The 16,032-nt window shown below is 39.0% G+C and overlaps 1 non-coding gene across 1 annotated transcript; it reads left to right on the top strand.

Moving 5' to 3' along the window:
* The first annotated feature begins 7,042 nt into the window (after positions 1-7,042).
* On the top strand, positions 7,043-7,147 carry LOC136134296 (U6 spliceosomal RNA). Its single transcript, XR_010656572.1, has one exon. It is a non-coding gene; the product is annotated as a U6 spliceosomal RNA (small nuclear RNA).
* The last annotated feature ends 8,885 nt before the right edge of the window (positions 7,148-16,032 follow it).

Raw genomic sequence — 16,032 nt, 5'->3', positions numbered from 1 at the left:
TGATACTGTAGCTTTGTAGTATACTCTGAAGTCAGGGGACCTGATTCCTCCAGCTCCGTTTTTCTTTCTCAAGATGCTTTGGCTCTTTGGGGTCTTTTGTGTTTCCGTACAAGTTGTGATTTTTTTTTGTTCTAGTTCTGTGAAAAATGCCAGTGGTAGTTTGATAGGGATTGCATTGAATCTGTAAATTGCTTTGGGTAGTAGAGTCATTTTCACAATGTTGATTCTTCCAATCCATGAACAAGATATATCTCTCCATCTATTTCTGTCATCTTTAATTTCTTTCATCAGTGTCTTATAATTTTCCACATACAGTTCTTTTGTCTCCTTAGGTGGGTTTATTCCTAGATATTTTATTCTTTTTGCTACAATTGTAAATGGAGGTGTTTTTTTAATTTCACCTTCAGATTCTTCATCATTAGTGTATAGGAATGCCAGAGATTTCTGGGCATTAATTTCGTATCCTGCTACTTTACCAAATTCATTGATTAGCTCTAGTAGTTTTCTGGTAACATCTTTAGGATTCTCTATGTATAGTATCATGTCATTGCAAAGAGTGACAGCTTTAGTTCTTCTTTTCTAATTTGGATTCCTTTTATTTCTTTTTCTTCTGTGATTGCTGTGGCTAAAACTTCCAGAACTATGTTGAATAATAATGGTGAGAGTGGGCAATCTTGTCTTGTTCCTGATATTATTGGAAATAGTTTCAGTTTTCACCATTGAGGGCGATGTTGGCTTTGGGTTTGTCATATATGGCCTTTATTATGTTGAGGAAATTTCCCTCTATGTCTACTTTCTGCAGGGTTTTTTATCATAGGTGGGTGTTGAATTTTGTCAAAAGCTTTCTCTGCATCTATTGAGATGATCATATGTTTTTCCTCTTTCAGTTTGTTAATATGGTGTATCACATTGTTTGATTTGTGCATATTGAAGAATCCTTGCATTCCTGAGATAAACCCCACTTGATCATAGTGTATGATCCTTTTAATGTGATGTTGGATTCTGTTTGCTAGTGTTTGGTTGAGGATTTTTGCATCTATGTTCATCAGTGATATTGGCCTGTAGTTTTCTTTCTTTGTGACATCTTTCTCTGGTTTTGGTATCAGAGTGATGGTGGCCTAATAAGATGTGTTTGAGAGATTTCCTCCCTCTGTTATATTTTGGAAGAATTTGAGAAGGTTAGGTCTTAGCTCTTCTCTAAATGTTTGATAGAATTCACCTCTGAAGCCATCTGGTCCTGGGCTTTTATTTGTTGGAAGTTTTTTAATCACAGTTTCATTTTCAGTGCTTGCGATTGGTCTGTTCATATTTCCTATTTCTTCCTGGTTCAGTCTTGGAAGGTTGTACATTTCTAAGAATTTGTCCATTTCTTCCAGGTTTTGCATTCTATTAGCTTATTGACATAGAGTTGCTTGTAGTAATCTCTAATGATCCTTTGTATTTCTGCAGTGTCAGTTGTTGTTCCCCTTTTTCATTTCTAATTCTATTGACTTGAGCCTTTTCCCTTTTTCTCTTGATGAGTCTGGCTAATGGTTTATCAATTTTGTTCATCTTCTTAAAGAACCAGCTTTTAGCTTTATTGATCTTTGCTATTGTTTCCTTCATTTCTTTTTCATTTATTTCTGATTTCATCTTTATTATTTCTTTCCTTCTGCTGACTTTGGAGGGGTTTTTTTGTTTGTTTGTTTTTTCTTTCTCTAATTGCTTTGGGTGTCATGTTTGGTTGTTTATTTGAGATGTTTGTTGATTCTTAAGGTAGGCTTGTATAGCTATAAACTTCCCTTATAGAACACTTCTGCTGTGTTCCATAGGTTTGGGGTCATTGTGTTTTAATTGTCATTTGTTTCTACGTATTTTTTGATTTCCTCTTGGATTTCTTCAGTGATCTCTTGGTTATTAAGCAGTTTGTTCTTTAGCCTCCATGTGTTTTTATTTATTACAGATTTTTTCCTGTAATTGATATATAGTCTCATAGTGTTGTTGCTGGAAAAGATTCTTGATACAATTTAAATTTACCAAGATCTGATTTGTGACCCAAGATATGACCTATCCTGGAGAATGTTTCATGAGCACTTGAGAAGAATGTGTATTCTGGTTTTTTTTTTTTTTTTTTTGAATGGAGTATCCTGTAAATATCACTTAAGTCCATCTTGTTTAATGTAACATTTAAAGCTTGGGTTTCCTTATTTATTTTCATTTTGCATGATCTGTCCATTGGTGAAAATGGGGTGTTAAAGTCCCCTACTATGATTGTGTTACTGTCAATTTCCCCTTTTATGGCTGTTAGTATTTGCCTTATGTATTGAGGTGCTCCTGTATTGAGTGCATAAATATTTACAATTGTTATATCTTCTTCTTGGATTGATCCCTTTATCATTATGTAGTGTACTTCTTTGTCTCATAACAGTCTTTGTTTTAAAGTCTATTTTGTCTGATATGATAATTGCTTTCTTTTGATTTCCATTTGCATGAAATATATTTTTCCATCTCCTCACTTTTAGTGTGTATGTGTCCCTAGGTCTGAAGTGGATCTCTTGTAGACAGCATATATATGGGTCTTGTTTGTGTATCCATTCAGCCAGTCTATGTCTTTTGGTTCCAGTATTTAATCCATTTACATTTAAGATAATTATCGATATGTATGTTCCTTTTACTATTTTCTTAATTGTTTTGGGTTTATTATTGTAGGTCCTTTTGTTCTCTTGTGTTTCCTGCCTAGAGAAGTTCCTTTAGCATTTGTTGTAAAGCTGGTTTGGTGGTGCTGAATTCTCTTAGCTATTGCTCATCTGTAACGCTTTTAATTTGTCCATCAAATCTGAATGAGATCCTTGCTGGGTTGAGTAATCTTGTTTGTATGTTTTTCTCTTTCATCATTTTAAATGTGTCCTGCCTCTCACCTCTGGGTTGCAGAATTTGTGCTGAAAGATCAGGTGTTAACCATATGGGGATTCTCTTATGTGTTACTTATTGTTTTTCCCTTACTGCTTTTAATATTTCTTCTTTGTATTTAATTTTTGATAGCTTGATTAATATGTGTCTTGGCATGTTTCTGCTTGGATTTTTCCTATATGGGACACTCTGTGCTTCCTGGACTCGATTAACTATTTCCTTTCCCATATTAGGGAAGTTTTCAACTATAATCTCTTTAAATATTTTCTCAGTTCCTTTCTTTTTCTCTTCTTCTTCCAGGACCCCTATAATTTGAATGTTGGTGTGTTTAATGTTGTCCGAGAGGTCTCTGAGACTGTCCTCAATTCTTTTCATTCTTTTTTCTCTATTCTCCTCTGCAGTAGTTATTTCCACTATTTTGTCTTCCAGGTCACTTATCTGTTCTTCTGCCTCAGTTATTCTGCTATTGATCCCTTCTAGAAAATTTTTCATTTCATTTATTGTGTTGTTCATCTCTGCTTGTTTGCACTTTAGTTCTTTCAGTTCCTTGTTAAACATTTCTTGTATTTCCTCCATTCTATTTCCAAGATTTTGGGTCCTCTTTACTATCATTATTCTGAATTCTTTTTCAGGTAGACTGCCTATTTCCTCTTCGTTTGTTAGGTCTGCTGGGTTTTTGCCTTGCCCCTTCATGTGCTATTTGTTTCTCTTTCTCATTTTGCTTAACTTACTGTGTTTGGGGTCTCCTTTTCACAGGCTACAGGTTCGTAGTTTCCATTGATTTGGTGTCTGTCCCCAGTGGCTAATGTTGTTTCAGTGGGTTGTGTAGCCTACCTGGTGGAGGGGACTAGTGCCTATGTTCTGGTGGATGAAGCTGGATCTTGTCCTTCTGTTGGGCAGGTCCACATCTGGTGGTGTGTTTTGGGGTGTCTGTGGCCTTATTATGATTTTAGGCAGCCTCTCTGCTAATGGGTGGGGTTGTGTTCCTGTCTTGCTAGTTGTTTGGCATAGGGTGTCCTGCACTGTAGCTTGCTGGTCTTTGAGGGAAGCTGGGTTTTGGTGTTGAGATGGAGATCTGTGGGAGATTTTTGCAGTTTGATATTACATGGAGCTGGGAGGTCTCTTGTGGACCGGTGCCCTGTACTTGGCTCTCCCACCTCAGAAGCACAGCCCTGGTGCCTGGCTGGAGCATTAACAGCCTGTTGTCCACATGGCTCAAAATAAAAGGGAGAAAAAAGAAAGAAAGAAAGAAAGAAGATAAAATAAAATAAAATAAAGTAAAATAAAATAAAATAAAGTTATTAAGATAAAAAATAATTATTAAGAAAACATTTTTTTAAGTAATAAAGAAACATATTGGACAGACAGAACCCTAGGACAAATGGTAAAAGCAAAGCTATACAGACAAAATCACACACAGGAGCATACACATACACACTCACAAAAAGACAAAAAGGAGACAAAAATATATACCATTGCTCCCAAAGTCCACCTCCTCAATTTTGGATGATTTGTTGTCTATTCAGGTATTCCTCAGATGCAGGGTACATCAGGTTGATTTTGGAGATCAGGTTGATTGTGGATATTGTGTAGCTTCTGAGGCTTCTGGGCATAATTTCCCTTTCTCTTCTTTGTTTGCACAGCTCCCAGGGTTCAGCTTTGGATTTGGACCCCCGCTTCTGCCTGTAGGTCGCCTGAGGGCCTCTGTTCCCCACCCAGACAGGATGGGGTTAAAGAGGCAGCTGCTTTGGGGATTCTGGCTTACTCAGGCCAGGGGGTCGGAGGGGTAGAGATGCAGGGCGAGCCTGCAGGGATAGAGGCAGGTGTGACGTTGCACCAGCCTGAGGTGCGCCATTCGTTCTCCCTGGGATGTTGTCCCTGGATCCTGGGACCCTGGCAGTGGTGGGCTACACAGCCTTCCGGGAGGGGAGATGGGGATAGTGACTTGTGCTTGCACACAGGCTTCTTGGTGGTGGCAGCAGCAGCCTTAGTGTCTCAGGCCCCTTTCCAGGGTCCGTGCTGATAGCCGCAGCTCTTGCCCGTCTCTGGAGCTCCTTTATGTGACGCTGTTAATCTCCTCTCCTTGCACACCAGGAAACAAAGAGGCAAGAAAAAGTCTCTTGCCTCTTCAGCAGCTCCAGACATTTTCCTGGACTCCCTCCCGGCTAGCTGTGATGCACTAGCTCCCTGCAGGCTGTGATCACGCAGCCAACCCCAGTCCTCTCCCTGGGAATAGACCGAAGCCCAAGCCTCAACGCCCAGCCCCCACCCGTCCCGGCGGGTGGGCAGAGAAGCCTCTTGGGCTGGTGAGTGCTGTTGGGCACCAATTATCTGTGCAGGAATCTCTGCTTTGCCCTCCACACCCCTGTTGCTGTGCTCTCCTCCACAGCACCGAAACTCCCCCACCCCCACCACCCTCGGTCTCTGCCTGTGAACGGACTTCTAGTGTGTGGAAACCCTTCCTCTTTCACAGCTCCCTCCCACTGGTGCAGGTCCTGTCCCTATTCTTTGTCTCTGTTTTTTCTTTTTTCTTTTACCCTACCCAGGTACGTGGGGAGTTTCTTGCCTTTTGGGAGGTCTGAGGTCTTCTGCCAGCGTTCAGTAGGTATTCTGTAAGAGTTATTCCACGTGTAGATGTATTTTTGATGTAGTTTTGGGGAGGCAGGTGATCTCCGTGTCTTACTCTTCTGCTATCTTGAAGCTCCTCTACTTGTGTTTTAAAAAAGACTGTAAAATGTTCCTGAAATGTAAGAGTATTTAGTGAGTGGAGATCATGCCATGATTGCTTATTCTTTCAGGGAAAAAATATTGGCATGAAGTCAGTTCTTTCCCCAGTAGTTTAACATGATGTTCAAGTACAAATGTTTCTCCAGCCATTTTAGCTGAAGACTCCAAGGGAAAAAAAGCACATTTATTCTTCAGCTTTATTGAGACATAATTGATATATAACCTTGTGTAAGTTTAAGGTGTACAACATGATGATTTGACACCAAAATGTTTACCACAGTAAGGTTAGTTAACACATCCTGCAACTCACACTATTTCCATTTTATTGTTGTTATGGTGGGAATGGGAAAGCTCTACTCTCATAGCCACTTTCAAGAGTACAATATGTTACTGTTAATTATAGTCACCATGCTGTACCTTACATCCCAGAATTTATGAATCTTATACTTGCAAGCCTGTACTATTTCACCAGCTTCTTCTCATTTCCTTCACCCCTCACTCCCTGGCAACCACCATTCTACTGTTTATGTAAGTTTGATGTTTTCAGATTCCACCTATAAGTGAGATCATACATTATTCTTCTTTCTCTGACTGACTTGATTCACTTAGCATATTGCCTGAAGACCCATTCATGTTTTTCCAAATGGCAGTTTTCTTCTTTTTATGGCACAATAATATTCCATTATATGTACATATATTTCACATTTTCTTTAATCATTCATACACCAGTGGACACTTATGTTATTTAGATTGTTTCTATATTTTGGTTTTTCTGTATAATACTGCAACAGACATGGGAGTGAAGATATATCTTCAGAATAGTGATTTAATTTCTAATGGAATTGCTAGATCATATGGTATTTCTGTTTTAATATTTTGACCACCACCCATATTGTTTTTCATATTGAACACACCAATTTTCATTGTCACAAACACTGTATCAGGGTTCCTGTTTCTCCATATTATTGCCAACATTTGCTATCTCTTGTCTTTTTGATAATAACCACCCTAACAGATATGAGTTTTTGATCTACATTTCCCTGATATTAGAAATGTTCATACCTTTTCATGTAGATGGCCATTTGTATGTCTTCTTTGAACAATGTCTATTCAAGTACTCTGACCATTTTAAAATCAAGTTGGTTTTGTTGTTGTTGTTATTGAGTTGTATAACTTTGTTGCATATTTTGGATATTAACTTCTTATCATATACATAGTTTGCAAATGTTTCTCTCACGCTATATGTTCTTCTTTTATATACTCAGTTATTATAGAATCTAATCAAGAGTAATCTGACCAAGAGTGTATAATTATTGTCTCCTCAAGACACTAAATTTTGAAGCAACTTTTTAAGCAGCAATAGATAAACTCACACTCTTTTGCATCTCACTTTGCTCACTCAAAATTAACTCAAGAAACCTCTTCAGTGTTAGATTCTACAGCACATTTAGTAAATTGGTATCGTACAAAGAAGATAAATATGGCCTCTGCGCAGTATGACATGCAAATTTGGGAATCATTCCATATTTTTTATATATGGACCTCATGATAATCAGAAACTAAAAATCTATAACAGGTACACACACAAAAAAGAACAGGTAATCCAAACATAGCAGTAAAGCTAGTCATAAAATCACAAGAGCAAAAAAAGAAGGAACAAAAATAAACTACAAAACAACCAGAAAACAAGAAACAAAATGGCAATAAGTACATACCTATTAATAATTACTTTAAATGTAACTAAATAAATGCTTCAATCAGAGACATAGAGTGACTGAATGGATTAAAACAAACAAACAAAAAACTTAACTATTCTCAATTTTTAAAAATCATTTTTTAAATTTTTGCTATTTTTTTCTTTTAGTGTTTTTTTTTAACATCTTTGTTGGAGTATAACTGCTTTACAATTATGTTAGTTTCTGCTGTATAACAAAGTGAATCAGCTATATGTATACATGTATCCCCATATCTCCTCCCTCTTGCCTCTCCCTCCCACCTTCCCTATCACACTCCTCTAGCTGGTCACAAAGAACTGAGCTGATCTCCCCGTGCAATGCAGCTGCTTCCCAATAGCTATCTATTTTACATTTGGTAGTGTATATATATCAATGCTACTCTCTGGGTGATTTAAACTACTATGTTTTCCAGGTTGTTTACACATTATTCTGCATTGTCTAATTTGCTGTTGGTTTCCTCTAGTGTAGTTTTCATTTCAGTTAATGGGTTCTGCAACTCTGATTGGTTCTTTGTTGAAATTCTCTGTATGTTTCTCCATTCTTCTCCTGAGTTTCATGAACATTTTTATGACTGGTGCTTTGAACTCTTTATCAGGTCAATTACTTTTTTCTGTTTCATCAGTTTGTTTTTGTTTGTTTTTTGCTTATTCTACCGTTTTATTTTATTCTTTTGTTTGGAACAAATCTCTATGTCTTCTAATTGTGTTTGACTTTCTGTGTTTCTTTCTATGAATTAGGGAAAAGATTTTCCTCTCCCAGTCTTGAAATTGTGTCCTTGTGTAGGAATGTCCCTATACAGACTGTGTATACCTAGTGGCTTTAGCAGGAGGGCTGGAGCTGATTCAGGCATGGGCTGGAGCTTTTCTCAGGGTGTGCTGGGGGCCACTGCTTTGGTGGATGGGGGGATGGATGGAGGTGGAGCCTGGCACAAGCCAGTGCCCACTGAGAGTTGCCACCTTGGTTGGGGGTGGCTGGAGTGGGTGTCTGGTATGGGCTACATGGTATGCTGGGGCAGTCTTGGTAGACCTGCTAGAGCATGTGCACTTTTCAATCTGCGGTCTCTGTGTTCAGATGTGTAGTAAGTGAGATTGTATGAAAGTCCCTTAAGAGTGGAGCCTTGGTTTCCTACAGCTCTTTGGATCTCCTGGATGTAAGCCTTGCTGGTTGTAAAACCAGGGAGGTCGTCTTCCCAGTGCTGATCCCCAGGGCTTGGGTGCCCAAGGTGGTGCTCAAACCATTTGCTCCTTAGGAAAGACCTCTGTGTTTGTGATATTACCTTTCACTTGTTGGTCACCCACCAGAGTGTGGGTCTTGACTAGATTATATCTTTACCCCTCATACCTGTCTGGATGTTTTTTGTTTGTTTGTTTGTTTTTGTGTCCTTAATTGTAGAAAAACTGTTATGCTATTGTTATGTGTTCTCAGACATTGTTGCTCTTTATGTTGTAATTTTGGTGTGTCTGTGGGAGGAGGTGAGCTCAGGACCCACCCACTGTGCTGTCTTGGTCCCACCTTCTCTATTTTTTTTTTCTATATAATGTTAATTTATTCAAGATGCTTAGCAACCTAAAGTTTAATAATCAAGTTAATAATTAAAGGTTGTCAAGAAACTAGAAAATCTGTGTTACAAACTATAAATCTTGCTTATATCACAGATATTTTATTAATACTACAAAGAATCTTTGCAGCTGAAGTACACTGCTTTTACTGACACTGTTCATGGGCTCTCTTTTATTTTTATTTTTTTTAAACATCTTTATTAGGGTATAATTGTTTTACAATGGTGTGTTAGTTTCTGCTGTATAACAAAGTGAATCAGCTATACATATACATATGTTCCCATATCTCTTCCCTCTTGCATCTCCCTCCCTCCCACCCTCCCCATCCCACTCCTCCAGGCTGTCACAAAGCACCGAGCTAATATCCCTAGGCCTTGCGGCTGCTTCTCCCTAGCTATCTACCTTACTACGTTTGTTAGTGTGTATATGTCCATGACTCTCTCTCGCCCTGTCAAAACTCACCCTTCCCCCTCCCCATATCCTCAAGTCCATTCCCCAGTAGGTCTGCGTCTTTATTCCTGTCTTACCCCTAGGTTCTTCATGACATTTTTTTCCCTTAAATTCCATATATATGTGTTTGCATATGGTATTTGTCTTTTTCTTTCTGACTTACTTCACTCTGTATGACAGACTCTAGTTCTATCCATCTTATTACAAATAGCTCAATTTCATTTCTTTTTAAGGTTGAGTAATAGTCCATTGTATATATGTGCCACATCTTCTTTATCCATTCATCCAATGATGGGCGCTTAGGTTGTTTCCATCTCCGGGCTATTGTAAATAGAGCTGCAATGAACATTTTGGTACATGACTCTTTTTGAATTTTGGTTTTCTCAGGGTATATGCCCAGTAGTAGGATTGCTGGGTCATATGGTAATTCTATTTGTAGTTTTTTAAGGAACCTCCATACTGTTCTCCATAGTGGCTGAACCAATTCACATTCCCACCAACAGTGCAAGAGTGTCAGCTTTTCTCAACACCCTCTCCACCATTTACTGTTTCTAGATTTTTTGATGATGGCCATTCTGACTGGTGTGAGATGATATCTCATTGTAGTTTTGATTTGCATTTCTCTAATGATTAATGATGTTGAGCATTCTTTCATGTGTTTGTTGGTATTCTGTATATCTTCTTTGGAGAAATGTCTATTAGGTCTTCTGCCCATTTTTGGATGGGGTTGTTCGTTTTTTTGTTATTGAGCTGCATGAGTTGCTTATAAATTTTGGAGATTAATCCTTTGTCAGTTGCTTCATTTGCAAATGTTTTCTCCCATTCTGAGGGTTGTATTTTGGTCTTGATTATGGTTTCCTTTGCTGTGCAAAAACTTTGAAGTTTCATTAGGTCCCATTTGTTTATTTTTGTTTTTATTTCCATTACTCTAGGAGGTGGGTCAGAAAGGATCTTGCTGTGATTTATGTAATAGAGTGTTCTTCCTATGTTTTCCTCTAAGAGTTTGAGAGTTTCTGGCCTTACATTTAGGTCTTTAATCCATTTTGAGCTTATTTTTGTGTATGGTGTTAGGGAGGGATCTAATCTCATACTTTTACATGTACCTCTCCAGTTTTCCCAGCACCATTTATTGAAGAGGCTGACCTTTCTCCACTGTACATTCCTGCCTCCTTTATCAAAGATAAGGTGACCATATGTGCGTGGGTTTATCTCTGGGCTTTCTATCCTGTTCCACTGATCTATCTTTCTGTTTTTGTGCCAGTACCATACTGTCTTGATTACTGTTGCTTTGTAGTATAGCCTGAAGTCAGGGAGCCTGATTCCTCCAGCTCTTTTTTCGTTCTCAAGATTGCTTTGGCTATTCGGGGTCTTTTGTGTTTCCATACAAATTGCGAAATTTTTTGTTCTAGTTCTGTGAAAAATGCCAGTGGTAGTTTGATAGGGATTGCATTGAATCTGTAGATTGCTTTGGGTAGTAGAGTCATTTTCACAATGTTGATTCTTCCCATCCAAGAACATGGTATATCTCCCCATCTATTTGTATAATCTTTAATTTCTTTCATTAGTGTCTTATAATTTTCTGCATACAGGTCTTTCGTATCCTTAGGTAGGTTTATTCCTAGATATTTTATTCTTTTTGTTGCAATGGTAAATGGGAGTGTTTTCTTGATTTCACTTTCAGATTTTTCATCATTAGTATATAGGGATGCCAGAGATTTCTGTGCATTAATTTTGTATCCTGCTACTTTACCAAATTCATTGATTAGCTCTAGTAGTTTTCTGGTAGCATCTTTAGGATTCTCTATGTATAGTATCATGTCATCTGCAAACAGTGACAGCTTTACTTCTTCTTTTCCGATTTGGATTCCTTTTATTTCCTTTTCTTCTCTGATTGCTGTGGCTAAAACTTCCAAAACTATGTTGAATAAGAGTGGTGAGAGTGGGCAACCTTGTCTTGTTCCTGATCTTAGTGGAAATGCTTTCACTTTTTCACCATTGAGGATGATGTTTGCTGTGGGCTTGTCATATATGGCCTTTATTATGATGAGGAAAGTTCCCTCTATGCCTACTTTCTGGAGGGTTTTTATCATAAATGGGTGTTGAATTTTGTCGAAAGCTTTCTCTGCATCTATTGAGATGATCATATGTTTTTTCTCCTTCAATTTGTTAATATGGTTTATCACATTGATAGATTTGAGTATATTGAAGAATCCTTGCATTCCTGGAATAAACCCCACTTGAACATGGTGTACGATCCTTTTAATGTGCTGTTGGATTCTGTTTGCTAGTATTTTGTTGAGTTTTGCATCTATGTTCATCAGTGATATTGGCCTGTAGTTTTCTTTCTTTGTGACATCCTTGTCTGGTTTTGGTATCAAGGTGATGATGGCCTCGTAGAAGGAATTTGGGAGTGTTCCTCCCTCTGCTATATTTTGGAAGAGTTCGAGAAGGATAGGTGTTAGCTCTTCTCTAAATGTTTGATAGAATTCGCCTGTGAAGCCATGTTGTCCTGGGCTTTTGTTTGTTGGAAGATTTTTAATCACGGTTTCAATTTCAGTGCTTGTGATTGGTCTGTTCATATTTTCTATTTCTTCCTGATTCAGTCTTGGCAGGTTGTACATTTCTAAGAATTTGTCCATTTCTTCCAGATTGTCCATTTTATTGGCATAGAGTTGCTTGTAGTAATCTCTCATGATTTTTTTTTTTTATTTCTGCAGTGTCAGTTGTTACTTCTCCTTTTTCATTTCTAATTCTATTGATTTGAGTCTTCTCCCTTTTTTTCTTGATGAGTCTGGCTAGTGGCTTATCTATTTTGTTTATCTTCTCAAAGAACCAGCTTTTAGTTTTATTGATCTTTGTTATCATTCCCTTCATTTCTTTTTCATTTATTTCTGATTTGATTTTCATGATTTCTTTCCTTCTGCTAGCTTTGGGGTTTTTTTGTTCTTCTTTCTCTAATTGCCTGAGGTGCAAGGTTAGGTTGTTTATTCGAGATGTTACCTGCTTCTTAAGGTGGGCTTGTATTGCTATAAACTTCCCCCTTAGAACTGCTTTTGCTGCATCCCATAGGTTTTGGGTCGTTGTGTCTCCATTGTCATTTGTTTCTAGGTATTTTTTTATTTCCTCTTTGATTTCTTCACTGATCACTTCATTATTAAGTAGTGTATTGTTTAGCCTCCATGTGTTTGTATTTTTTACAGATCTTTTCCTGTAATTGATATCTAGTCTCATAGCGTTGTGGTCAGAAAAGATACTTGATACAATTTCAGTTTTCTTAAATTTACCAAGCCTTGATTTGTGACCCAAGATATGATCTATCCTGGAGAATGTTCCATGAGCACTTGAGAAAAATGTGTATCCTGTTGTTTTTGGATGGAATGTCCTATAAATATCAGTTAAGTCCGTCTTGTTTAATGTATCATTTAAAGCTTGTGTTTCCTTATTTATTTTCATTTTGGATGATCTGTCCATGGGTGAAAGTGGGGTGTTAAAGACCCCTACTATGAATGTGTTAGTGTCGATCTCCCCTTTTATAGCTGTTAGTATTTGCCTTATGTATTGAGGTGCTCCTTTGTTGGGTGCATAAATATTTACAATTGTTATAACTTCTTCTTGGATCGATCCCTTGATCATTATGTAGTGTACTTCTTTGTCCCTTTTAATAGTCTTTATTTTAAAGTCTATTTTGTCTGATATGAGAATTGCTACTCCAGCTTTCTTTTGGTTTCCATTTGCATGTAATATCTTTTTCCCTCCCCTTACTTTCAGTCTGTATGTGTCTCTAGGTCTGAAGTGGGTCTCTTGTAGACAGCATATATAAGGGTCTTGTTTTTGTATCCATTCAGCCAATCTGTGTCTTTTGGTGGGAACATTTAGTCCATTTACATTTAAGGTAATTATCGATATGTATGTTCCTATTCCCATTTTCTATATTGTTTTGGGTTTGTTATTATAGGTCGTTTCCTTCTCTTGTGTTACTCGTCTAGAGAAGTTCCTTTAGCATTTGTTGTAAAGCTGGTTTGGTGGTGCTGAACTCTCTCAGCTTTTGCTTGTCTGTAAAGGTTTTAATTTCTCCATCAAACCTGAATGAGATCCTTGCTGGGTAGAGTAGTCTTGGTTGCAGGTTTTTCTCCTTCATCACTTTCAGTATGTCCTGCCACTCCCTTCTGGCTTGTAGGGTTTCTGCTGAGAGATCAGCTGTTAACCTTATGGGGATTCCCTTGTGTGTTATTTGTTGTTTTTCCCTTGCTGCTTTTAATATGCTTACTTTGTATTTAATTTTTGACAGTTTGATTAATATGTGTCTTGGCGTATTTCTCCTTGTATTTATCCTGTATGGGACTCTCTGTGCTTCCTGGACTTGATTAACTATTTCCTTTCCCATATTAGGGAAGTTTTCAACTATAATCTCTTCAAATATTTTCTCAGTCCCTTTCTTTTTCTCTTCTTCTTCTGGAACCACTATAATTCGAATATTGGTGCATTTAACGTTGACCCAGAGGTCTCTGAGACTGTCCTCAGTTCTTTTCATTCTTTTTTCTTTATTCTGCTCTGCAGTAGTTATTTCCACTACTTTATCTTCCAGGTCACTTATCCGTTCTTCAGCCTCAATTATTCTGCTATTGATCCTATCTAGAGTACTTTTAATTTCATTTATTGCATTGCTCATCATTGCTTGTTTCATCTTTATTTCTTCTAGGTCCTTGTTAACTGTTTCTTGCATTTTGTCCATTCTACTTCCAAGATTTCGGATCATCCTTACTATCATTATTCTGAATTCTTTTTCAGGTAGACTGCCTATTTCCTCGTCATTTGTTAGGTCTGGTGGGTTTTTATCTTGCTCCTTCATCTGCTGTGTGTTTTTCTGTCTTCTCATTTTGCTTATCTTACTGTGTTTGGGGTCTCCTTTTTGCAGGCTGCACTTTCGTAGTTCCCGTTGTTTTTGATGTCTGTCTCCAGTGGCTAAGGTTGTTTCAGTGGGTTGTGTAGGCTTCCTGGTGGAGGGGACTAGTGCCTGTGTTGTGCTGGATGAGGCTGGATCTTGTCTCTCTAGTGGGCAGGTTCACGTCTGGTGGTGTGTTTTGGGGTGTCTGTGGCCTTATTATGATTTTAGGCAGCCTCTGTGTTAATGGGTGGGGTTGTGTTCCTCTTTTGCTAGTTGTTTGGCATAGGTTGTCCAGCACTGTGGCTTGCTGGTCATTGAGTGAAGCTGGGTGCTGGTGTTAAGATGGAGGTCTCTGGGAGATTTCCCCCATTTAATATTATGTGGAGCTGGGAGGTCTCTTGTTGACCAGTGTCCTGAAGTTGGCTCTCCTACCTCAGAGGCAGAGCCCTGACTCCTGGGCTGGAGCACCAAGAGCCTTTCATCCACACGGCTCAGAATAAAAGGGAGAAAAATTCGAGAGAATTAGTAGAAGTATGAGGAAAGGAGGAAAGGAAGGAAGGAAGAAAGAAGCAAAGAAGGAAAGAAAGGGGGGAGGGAGGGAGGGAGGAAGGAAGGAAGGAAGGAGGGAAAGAAGGAAAAAAGACAGAAAGAAAGAAGATACAGTAAAAATAAAATAAAGTATAATATAGTTATAGAATTAAAAAATATTTAGAAAAAAAAAAAAACGGACGGATAGAACCTTGGGACAAATGTTGGAAGCAAAGCTATACAGAGAAAATCTTACACAGAAGCATACACATACACGTTCACAAAAAGAGGTAAAGGGGGAAAAATCATAAATCTTGCCCTCAGAGACCACCTCCTCAATTTGGGGTGATTCGTTGTCTAAAGGAGGGAAGGAAGGAAGGAAAGAAAGAAAGAAAGAACGAAGGTAAAGTATAATAAAGTTATTACAATTAAAATTACTTATTAAGAAAAAAAATTTTTTTTAAAAACCATGGACGGAGAGAGCCCTAGGACAAATGGTGGATGCAAGAGTATACAGACAAGATCTCACACAGAAGCATACACGTACACATTCACAAAAAGGGGAAAAGGGAAAAAAAATCATAGATCTCGCTCCTAAATTCCACCTCTTCAATTTGGGATCATTCCTTGTCTATTCATGTATTCCACAGATGCAGGGTATATCAAGTTGATTGTCGAGCTTTAATCTGCTGCTTCTGTGGCTGCTGGGAGAGATTTCCCTTTCTCTTCTTTGTTCTCACAGCCCACGGGAGCTCAGCTTTGTATTTGGCCCTGCCTCTGCGTGTAGGTCGCTGGAGGGCGTCTGTTTTTTGCTCAGACAGGACGGGGTTAAAGGAGCCGCTGATTCGGGGGCTCCGGCTCACTCAGGCCGGGGGTGGGAGGGTGGGGGAAGGAGGGGCACTGAGTGCAGGGCGGGCCTGCGGTGGCAGAGGCGGCGTGATGTTGCGGCAGAGGCCAGCATGACGTTGCACCAGCCTGAGGCCCGCCGTGTGTACTCCCAGAGAGGTTGTCCCTGGACCCCGGGAACCTGGCAGTGGAGGGCTGCACAGGCTCCACGGAAGAGGGGTGTGGAGAGTGACCTGTGCTCGCACACAGGCCCCTTGGTGGCGGCAGCAGCAGCCTTAGCGTTTCCCGCCTAAGGGGTCCGCCTCTGGGGTCCGCGGTTTTAGCCGCGGCTCTTGCCCGTCTCTGGGGTTCGCGCTTTTAGCCGCGGCTCGCGCCCGTCTCTGGAGTTCCTTTAAGCAGCGCTCTTAAACCC

Source organism: Phocoena phocoena, chromosome 14 (genome assembly GCF_963924675.1).
Source record: "Phocoena phocoena chromosome 14, mPhoPho1.1, whole genome shotgun sequence".
NCBI classification, from domain to species: Eukaryota; Metazoa; Chordata; class Mammalia; order Artiodactyla; family Phocoenidae; genus Phocoena; species Phocoena phocoena.
This window is presented reverse-complemented; position numbering and strand designations above follow the sequence as displayed.